A 10,334-nucleotide genomic window follows, 5' to 3' on the forward strand; every position below is an offset into this window, starting at 1 on the left:
CATTGTATAATTCCCAGAATTGAAATATACAAAGGAAGGGGTAGTGTGAAATGGGGGTAGAGATGTTGAAGTGGTAAAACAATTCCAGGTGCATTGTACACATAAACTGCTTTGTTAAATGGCAAGTAATTCCATAACATAATATTGAGATATGTAAGGATTGGGCTTGATTGGGAGGGGTGGATGAGAATGTTGAAAGGGGTGATATTGATCAAGATGCACTGTATCCCATATACTGTTTAAGTGAATGGCAACTCCTTTGTACAACTACTTAAAGATAAAAATTTTTTGAAACTTAATTTTGATAGTTGAATAGAGTTGAACCTCAATTCAATTCCAATTTAAAAATATTTTTAACCTGGAGACTTGGAGAATAAATTTCAAATAATAAAATATAATAAATATTTCTATCAAAATTTGTGATATTTAACTCCAAACTACTTTGCTTTTTGTTAGCCATTGGGCTTTTATAAGAGAATCCTTCAAAGTAAGTGGCATAAAATCAAAAGAAGTATATTTCCCATACTCTAGAAGCTTGAACACTGATTATAAAAATGGTTGTTCCAAGCAATTCCTTTTCTCATGGGGGTCCACTTTCTGGTTCATTATAATTATTTGCTGGACATTCATAAGGCAGAGTAATTATATTGGGCTTCCTTAATTAGGATCATTATTGCAGGGTCATCTCTAAAAGGTTGATTCGTATGTCACCAGACAGGGGAATAGAATGTCAACATGTGTATCTGAAAGGACTTACATCGTCCAATACACTTTGCAAATTTTGCTTTAACTTAGGGTAGTATATCATTTGGATATTATTTCATAGAAGATAATAACTTAAGGACAAGCTTATATCATTTGACTTATGTGGATGATTCTTCTTAAAATGGGAATAATTATAGTGATGGCAAAGTGAAGTATGATAGTTTAATGGCTCTTGAATCACATCATAGGTAACCATGTAAACATTGTACAAGTCTTTCTAAGGCCCTTCTGATGTATTTGAACAATCTCTGATGAGTTAATTGCTTTGAGAAATATTCGTTTGAGCCAACAAATACAGATATCGTTTGATTTTAATTACTTTCTGCTATTAGGACTTTCACAGACATCAAAATCAGAGGATATTAATTTCTCTGATAAAATGTATAATAAATTTTTGTAATTAATATAACATGAAGACTGTAACGTTAATAGCACTAAAATACTAATATTCAAATTATATAATACATTGACATCCGTTGATTACATCAATTTTTAGATTATTTATAATTTTTAGAATATTTATAAGTGTAAATTGTTTGCAATGTATAGAAAATGAGAAAAAGATTTGCATGCATATTACTACAGATGCAAACAGATTCACCTGGTTATTCATGATCCTCTATTCGTTGGTTTCATTCATGCATGGAGAACATGCAAAGAAGTGAAAATTGCAAACTTGAATTTACTAAAGGGTTAATTACATGGAGTTTATGTTGGACTAATAGCAGATTTTAGAAATAGGTTTTGTCTCTTCCTTTCACCTTCCTTTCCTTCCTTTGTTCCTTCATGTCCACCTTCCTTCCTTTTTTCCTTCCTTCCTTCTTTACTTCTTTCCTTTCTCCCTCCTTCCCTCCATCCCTACCCTCTCTTTTTCTTTCTTTCCGTCCTGCCTTTCTCCCTTTCTTTCCTTCTTTCTTTTTTTCTTTCTTTCTTGTTTTTTACTGAGAATATTTCTTTCTTTTTTTATTTTGGGTCCGGTTGTGGGACCTGAACTCTGGGCCTGGGCACTGTCCCTCAGCTCTTCAGCTCAAGGTTAGGGCTCTACCACTTGAGCCACAGAGCCACTCCTGGCGTTTTTCTTATGTGGTGCTGAGGAATCAAACCCAGGGCCTCAGGCATGCAAGGCAAGCACTCTACCATTGAGCCACCTTCCCAGCCCCATATTTCTTATGGCTATAGAAAATATACCAACTGTTGTACTCCAAGGTATTATGAGTAATTATAAATATAACTAGATTAATATTAATTTTAATATCCTGTTATATTTTGACAAATTATACTAAAAACAATTTCACAACCACTGCAAGATATGTAAAAAACATTATTTTTCATGATATAGTTTATTTTTTCAAACTAAAATAAGAATTTAGACATAATATTGTGTATGTGTGTGTTGTTCTTGTGATTTTAACTCAAGACCTAAAACTTAGTTTCTTTTTTCCCTCAAAGATATTTCTCTATCATTTGAGCCAGAATTCCATTTATGGCTTTGTGTGTGTGTGTGTGTGTGTGTGTGTGTGTGTGTGTGTGTGTGTGTGTGTGTGTGTGTGTGTTTGTGTGTTATGATTTGTGTGTGATATGTGTGTGTGTTTTGATGTGTGTGGGCTTTGAACGGCAGCTTCCTGAGTAGCGAGGATTACAAGCTTGAGATACCTATACTTAGCACAGATTTAATATGTTTAAGAATAAATTAAATTTCCTATTATTTGAATTTTAAAGGCTCAATTTAACAAATTAACGTTTAGATATTTATTTAGTTATTAAACTTGAACGTGCAGTGTGAAAAATAGTTTTCATTTTTATGAAAAAAATATACACTCAAAGGTTTAGATGACAGAATCTTTGGACAAATTGAAATATTCTATTATTCAAAAGCGAAAAAGAATCATTAATCAAATTTCTCATGTAAACTAAAAGCAACACGCTCTGTCAGGATGAATGAAGCAATTTTACATTACATTAAATATTATATACTTTGGTCACATAATTTTCTCTTCCTTTAAACATAAACTATATTTGACAGAAAAAGTAGATTCATAAATTTTGGGGTATATAAAAATCTCAGTTATTAGTCATGTATTTCTAAGGTTTGAATAACAAGTCATTTCAGAGAAACACTGAATTTCATTTATTTTATATCAATAGTTATTTTAGAAATGAATCAATCTCAATATGAGATAACTAAAGCACGATATTCCATCAGTTATCCAATTATTCCAACAGACTTTAACAGAACTTATTTTTGAATAGCTACTCTCTATAGAATAACTAAGAAATAAATGATCATGATAGTATTTATTGTTCCTTCAACTAGAAAGAAAGAACCTTACTATAGATGACACATACTTGAATGGAAATGCCATAAAATTATGAAAAATTCAATTCATTATGAGTTAGATGAAATAGTCATTTTTGAAGGTCAAAAATGAAATCTCTTGAAGCTTCCTTATCTGTTAAATAAAAAGCATTTGCCCTCTAAATATTTCATTCATTTCTCCAGCATTGGTATAACCAAACCACCTTTATGCCAAATAGCTTCTCTGATTAAGTCAAGTAAATATTTAGGAACAAAAGTTATCACAATTGTATAGAAGTATCTATCCACCACGCAATAAATTAAATCTGAAATCAAAAAGGATTGGGATTAATAATTAGCTTTCACTATGTTGCCATAAAGAGGTGAACCCTTTCAAGTGGGTATAGTCATAAAGATTTGGTCACTGAGAACTTGTGATCAAAGAGGATGTTAACATCAAAGTCCTTTCTTCCTCTTCCTTCTTTTAATTCTCTTTCTCCTTTTCCTTCTCCCTCTCCCTCTTCCTCTGCTCCTCTTTCTCCCTTCCCCCACTCCTATTCCACCTCTTCTTTACTTCCTTGCTTCCATGAATACAAATAATCCATTACATGTTTCTGACATGGGGTACTGTGCCACCAGCAATCCAAAGCAGTGAGGATAAGAAACATAAAATGAAATGTATAAAATCAGAAGTCAAGATTTATCTTTCCTCCTTTTAAGTTAATTTTATAATGTATTTTGTCATATTAATAGGAGACTGAAACAGCATGTTCTCATTTATTGTAAGCGATAAGATTTACTGGAAAAAAAATCAGACCAACATCGCCCTAATGAAATAATTGATTAAATTAATATTATATTAGGACAAATCTACTTTAAAATATTAGATATAATTGAATAAGAGGCAAAAAATCACCTCTATGATTTCTTATGAAAAGACAGCAGAATACGCTCTGTTAACAAAAATGTGTCCCATGGAACAATGGGAAACAAAATCTACACCTACAGATTGTGATATAGCTAGAAATTAGTTTTCACTATGCTAAGTCTTTGACATTTTAGCTTTGTTTACCTAGCTATTGTCATCTCTTAGGAAATGACTTTATTAATACTCAAGGGTTTGCAGCTTATAACACAGCAACAAATAATGCTTCTAAATGTAAAAAGGCATGGGGGTCTAGTTCAAAGTCTTGCCTTGGTGCCAGCTTAGTAATGTATAGCTGCACCAGGGAAGAGGGGTAAAACAGAAGTGGATATAAAAAAAGCACTGGTCTGAAGCCTCAAAATAAGGACCCCATTCTGTGTGGACTAAACAGTCTCTAACATGAGGTACTTTTTAAATTAACAAGCACGATTTTAGATTTTTGCAGAGTGAGATGATGCATAGTTACAGACGAAGTCTGATATGTCAGGTAATCCAGTCTGCTCTTTCACATGTTACCCAATAGCCAGGTTTCAACACGTATGACTACAATGAGATTGTCCAATTATACTGTGACTTTTACCTCTCATGAATCAAAATTCTGTCTAATAATTTCTGTCTTCCAGATGTTTTCACAACATTTCTCATGATCTTTTCTACTATTTTGTCTTCATTATTGATGCTCATACTACTTTTTTGTTGTTGTCTTTTGTGTATATGCCATTTTTAGTGTTTGAACTCAATGTTTAATGGTCTCCCTTGTATTTTTTGCTCATGGCTGATGCACGCTATTCCTTGAGCCACATCCTCAAGTTAAGTTTCCACATTTTTTCTGTTTGGACTGATATTGAGCTAAAATATTCAGGTGTTAGCTTCCTGAGTTTCTATGATTCTACACATGAACAACTAACACCAAGCTTTGCTATAACTATTATTTTAATTATATCTTGGAAGAAAGTGAAGTATATTTGTGTTAAGTGTGCAATTTTCAAATACAAGTTGGAATCTACTTGATATAATGTAACTGTTATCAATTTTAACAGTTAAATCAATGAATGCTACACATTCCCAAAGAAATATAATTGAAAAAAATGCATAATTATTTTCTTTAAACAAGTAAAGGAACTATGAATTTCTTTCACTTTACAATTCATGTTTTATATAACTTTAATTAGCAAACTTCCATGACTAAAAGTAAATATATTAATTTTATACTACAAGAAGCAAAGTGATTATACTTAAGAATAGATATTTCATCACAGCCAGAAGATAAGTTTTTGAGCATTTTCCCCATAAAGAAATGTTACATGCAGAAATTAATGGATATGATGTGGCTTGGTCATTAAACAACATATAAATGAATGGGAGTATCACTCCATACTTCATAAATGTGTAAAAAATAATTATGTTGCTAGGCGCCAATGGCTCATACTTGTAACTCTATTTACTAAGGAGACTGAGAGATGAGAATCATGGTTCAAAGCCAGCCTAGGCAGGAAAGACCATGAGACTCTTATCTCCAATGACCCACCAGAAAACTGGCTGTGGCTCAAGTGGTAGATGACTAGTCTTGAGCTGAAGACCTGACTGACATCGTCCAGATCAAGATTTCAAACTCCATGACCGACAAAAATTAAAAATAAACAGTTACAAATAAACTAATATTTTGGTATAAATGTTAAAATATGTATTATAAAAACCTTTAAATCCTCACTAGATATACTAGTTTATATAAACGTAGAGAAGTGAACTCTGGTTTTAAATGTCATTGAATCAATTGTGTAAATCACACATTTCTCACTCAATTCATATTTGTATGTTTATATACTTATATGTATATATACTTATATGCCATAAGTATAATTAACTGATATATGATAGCCAGTGTTGTTTTAGGAATCTCCCTTGGCTTTCTAACGTTAATCCTTCTACCCTAAAATAAATAGTCTCTCCAACCTTGGAAGAGGTTTCATCTCATTGCAGCAGAAAAATATAAACCATAATCATTTTTTGGAAAAACTGTAATATTTTACATGCATTTCACTTAGTTTAAGAACCAAAACATTCAAGTCATCTTAACTGTACAAGTAATAACAAAATGTCTTCTGAGCTTTTCCGTCTCTTAAGAGATGAAAATCTTTAATTATATATCTATTATTTTTCTGCCTAACATCCTATTCCTTAGGAAGATCTTTTGTGTAACCTTGTGTTCCTGATTAGAAGACAGGAACAAAGGCAATAATCAAAATAGCCAAGGAAAATATTTGAAACAATTATAAAACAATCGCCGACACTCCTGTATTCACTGGTTTCAATGAGAATATAGGTTAAAGTATTACATTTTTGTTATCATTTAAAGAGCAATAATTAAACTTCAATTAACAGTGAAGAAGGGAACAGAAAACTGAAGACAGCTTGACTTTGAACAATCCAACATAAATAAAATGGATTTATCTTTTTTTTCTATGTAGTTGCCAAAATAATAGAGAGCAACACCCAAAGGCAAGGAAACACCTAAGCCAAAGCAGTAAACGTTTGTCTATAAAATAATGGTGAGGGTCTGACTCGTTCAAAGTCAGGCTTGCAAAGAGGAAATGTGTATTTGCTTTAGTGTGAACGATAAAAAATATATAAAAATCCTTTATTGAAATTTTACATATATAGACTAGGACTTCTTGTGTTGGAGAAGAGGAAAGGTATGAAAAAGTTCAAGATTGTTTGACTATTCCCCAAGATCATTCTACTTTATCAGCTATAGCAATGCAAGTAGTCTTGGTTACACTTAGTATCGTGCTTGTTTACATTTAGAAGCATTATTTGTTGCTGGGTTATACGCTGAGATGTTCAAATCATGTCTTTTATGCTTCCATGTTACTGGAATTAGAGAACATCTGAATACTGAGACAACATAAAATCTCAAAGAAAGCTGGACTAATCATTTCAATACTACATTTCCTTCTGCTAGGACATGAAACCATTTTATAGACAATAATTTATACTGGTAACTTTTTTTCCAGAACTGGATTTTGTTAATATATGTGACTATCCGCCAGAATAAATGTCTTCGTTTATCTGCATTTTGTGCAGACAGCATATTAAAGTAGATGTGGAGTTCATCAGTAGCACTTTTTAAAAGTGCAAAAAATGTGGACTGGGAGCCAATATACATATTTTTCCAACATCACCTTTTACATTCTCCTTCTTCCTTCCTAGGAAATACACCCAATCAATAAAAAGGCTTAGATTTTTGGCTCTTGAACTTGAAAGTGGAAATAGAATGTTATGGATGTCGGGGATTACTTTTTATGTGTTTTTATATAATAATGTAACAAGCAACATCCCTATGAGTCCTGCAGGTTTTAACACTGTACTTCTTTAGGGATGTGATAGGAATGTTAGCCTTACTGGACTTAGTATTGTTTTCCACTTCCTTTTCTACGACCTAGCCTAAATTATAATACATAGTAATGGAATGAAAAAGTAATGCCATATTTAGAAAGTCATTTAGGGCTCTGGGAATGTGGCTTTATGGTACAGTGATTGCTTAGAATGCAAGAAATCCTGGTTCAATTTTTCAGTACCACATAAACAGAAAAGAAAGTGATGCTGTGCCTCAAGTGGTAGAGTGCAAGCCTTAAGCTAAAAAAAAAAAAAATCTCAGGAAGAGTTCCCTAGCCCTGAGTTCAAGCCCCAGGACTGGCAAAAACTTCTTTAGCTAGTAAATGCCAAATAAAGAACCTATATTTGAATATATAATTGGTCCTTCCAATAATGACTTAACAATAGTTCTTAATTCATGTATTTTACATATATTAGAAGGCTGTGTTGAGAAAACAAAAACATTTTGTTAGTAAGTAACGGCAATTAATGTCAGGAATATGCTTAGATATCAGGTGAAGATTCATCCTGGAAATTCAAACATACCAGGCTTTTGACTGGTCACTGCTAATCACAATGAGAGGGGTCGTCTAAGTGAGAATTGGAAATCTTTTTGGTCAGTATGGCACCAAAAAGGCACCAGCTAATTAATAGTTGAGATAGAAGTGAAGGAATATATCCAGATGGAAGAAATAAATGAGAATTGTTAGTTTTTTTTTTTGTTTTTTTTTTTTTAAAAAAGAGGTAGCCGAGTAAGGACAGCACCATGCACGTGGTATTCAGGTAAGGAGTAGGTTTATTCTTCGTTCCGGCTGGCACCAGGCCATCTTGGTCCTCCACGTGGTGGGGAAAGTCCTGGGAAAGATTGCTGGGAGATCTGGGAAAGATAAAGAGCTGGGAAAGAGAGAGCTGGGAAAGAGAAAAGAGCTAGAAAAGAGAGCATCTGGGAAAGAGGTGGGAAAGGGAGAGCTAGGAAAGAGAAGAGAGCTGGGAAAGAGAAGAGAAGGAAAGAGCTGAGAAAGAGCTAGAAAAGAGCAGAGACAGGGCGTCTGTGGCTGTGCTAGGCCTTATCTAGGGTATGGGCGCAGAAAGATGTGGCCACATCAAATTCAGATTGACCTCAGCGGATGCAGATGTGACCTCTTCCAGGTGTCCTAGTTGCCTAGGTAACACAGGTACTGGGTGGAGACTTTGCTGAGAGGAGGGTGGAGTCTGTAAGGAGCGGACCTTACAATAATAATAACTAAATTATATCAGAAACTCTTCTAGGGAACCATATTTGATTATTGAAGAACTAGTTATGAACCAAGCTTATTCCTCATTATCTTTAGCATTCTATATCACTTAGGCTAATTCTTAATCTCTGTGTGATAAATTGAATGTCATTCTATGTTGTTCTTTCCTATCTGATCTCCATTGCTTTCTAAAAATCTGTCTTTCTATATTTCTCTACTGACAATTATTTATACTAAGTCCACCGTCGCAGACATCAGAAGATGCTAAAGTAAGAGTCCAATAGCTCATGAGTCATTAATGTAACAACATGGAAAAGGAGGACATATTTATTGCTACCTCAAATTTTCTGAAAAGCTGAAATGTCATCATTTGATTCAAATTTCCATTATTTGTCTACATGTCATTAAGTGCACATAAATACAAATATGAGCCGGGTGCTGGTGGCTCACACCTGTCATCCTAGCTACTCAAGATGTTGAGACCAGAGCGTTGTGGTTCAAACTAGCCTCGTCAGGAAAGTACATGAGACACTTATCTTCAATTAGCCATCAGAAACCAGGAAGTGGTGCTGTATCTAAACTGGTAGAGCACTCAATTTGAGCTCAAGAGATGAGGAACAGTGCCCAGGATCAGAGTTCAAGACCAACAAAAAAAGTCAAATGTACTTTAAGTTTCCCCAAAAGGAACTACGAAGTGAATAGTAATCTTCACAAGCAGAAAAATTTTTCCAATATGATTCAGTGCACCTACTTTTGCTGAATTATTTAAGTTATGGCTTCTTTGCTGGACATATTCTCTTTTTTAAAAATTGTCAAATATTACCATTATAATAACCTTCATCTAATATTTCTTGGTTCAAAAGAGAAGTCCATAAAGTTGATGTCTCTTAGCTTTCTTACTATCTCAGTTTAAAGCCAACCCAGGCGGAGAATCTGTCAAATTCTTATCTCTAATTAAACACCAAAAAATCCAGAAGTGGAGTTTTGACTCACGCAGTAGTGTACTAGCTTTGGGGGCAGGAGGGCAGGAAAGACAATTGTTCAGGGACAGGGTCCAGGCTCTGAGTTCAAGCCCCAGAAGCAGCACAAACTAAAGAAACAAACAAGCAAACAAAAAAACCGCACATATTTCTTTGGGACCATCCTTAAAGCACTGGTTTGAAAAGAGGCTCTTTTTGCTGATCATACTCACTGGATCCTCCTTTTTGGAATCCTTATTGATATGGCGAACTCAAGACCAGAATAAAGGAATGGATAGCTGACTTTTACAACAAGAGAAACATCTCAGGAGTTAAATATCCATGCATAAGACATGCATAAAACCTCCGTGTCTTTGTTTCTTTGCAGTAGAACATTGTACAACAATGTTATTTCCATTTTTTCTATGCTGGCCTTCAAATGGCATATTGTTTCCTTTTGTAATACTCTCAACTAGAAGTCTACAAAAAGTTTTATGAGTAAAGAGAACACTCGAAAAAGTCAGGGACAGAGTTTCCTTCAAGCCTTGGATTATTTTCTTGTACAGTAAAAGGACAGCACAAATTAACTTGAACTTTGTCATTTCTCTATGTTCAATTTCTCTCCTGGATTCAGTTTCTACTTCCTGTAAAAGTTCCTTCCAATTACTTCAATAACAATCTACGGTGCTGCTCCAGGCAAAGTGAATGTTTTCTGGCTTCATTGAAATAGCACAAAGACATCTTTGGGCATGAGGTAACACGTGTTTCAGAGACAACTT

This window comes from Dipodomys spectabilis, unplaced genomic scaffold, assembly GCF_019054845.1.
Source record: "Dipodomys spectabilis isolate Male_0828 unplaced genomic scaffold, ASM1905484v1 ptg000531l, whole genome shotgun sequence".
Taxonomy (NCBI): domain Eukaryota; kingdom Metazoa; phylum Chordata; class Mammalia; order Rodentia; family Heteromyidae; genus Dipodomys; species Dipodomys spectabilis.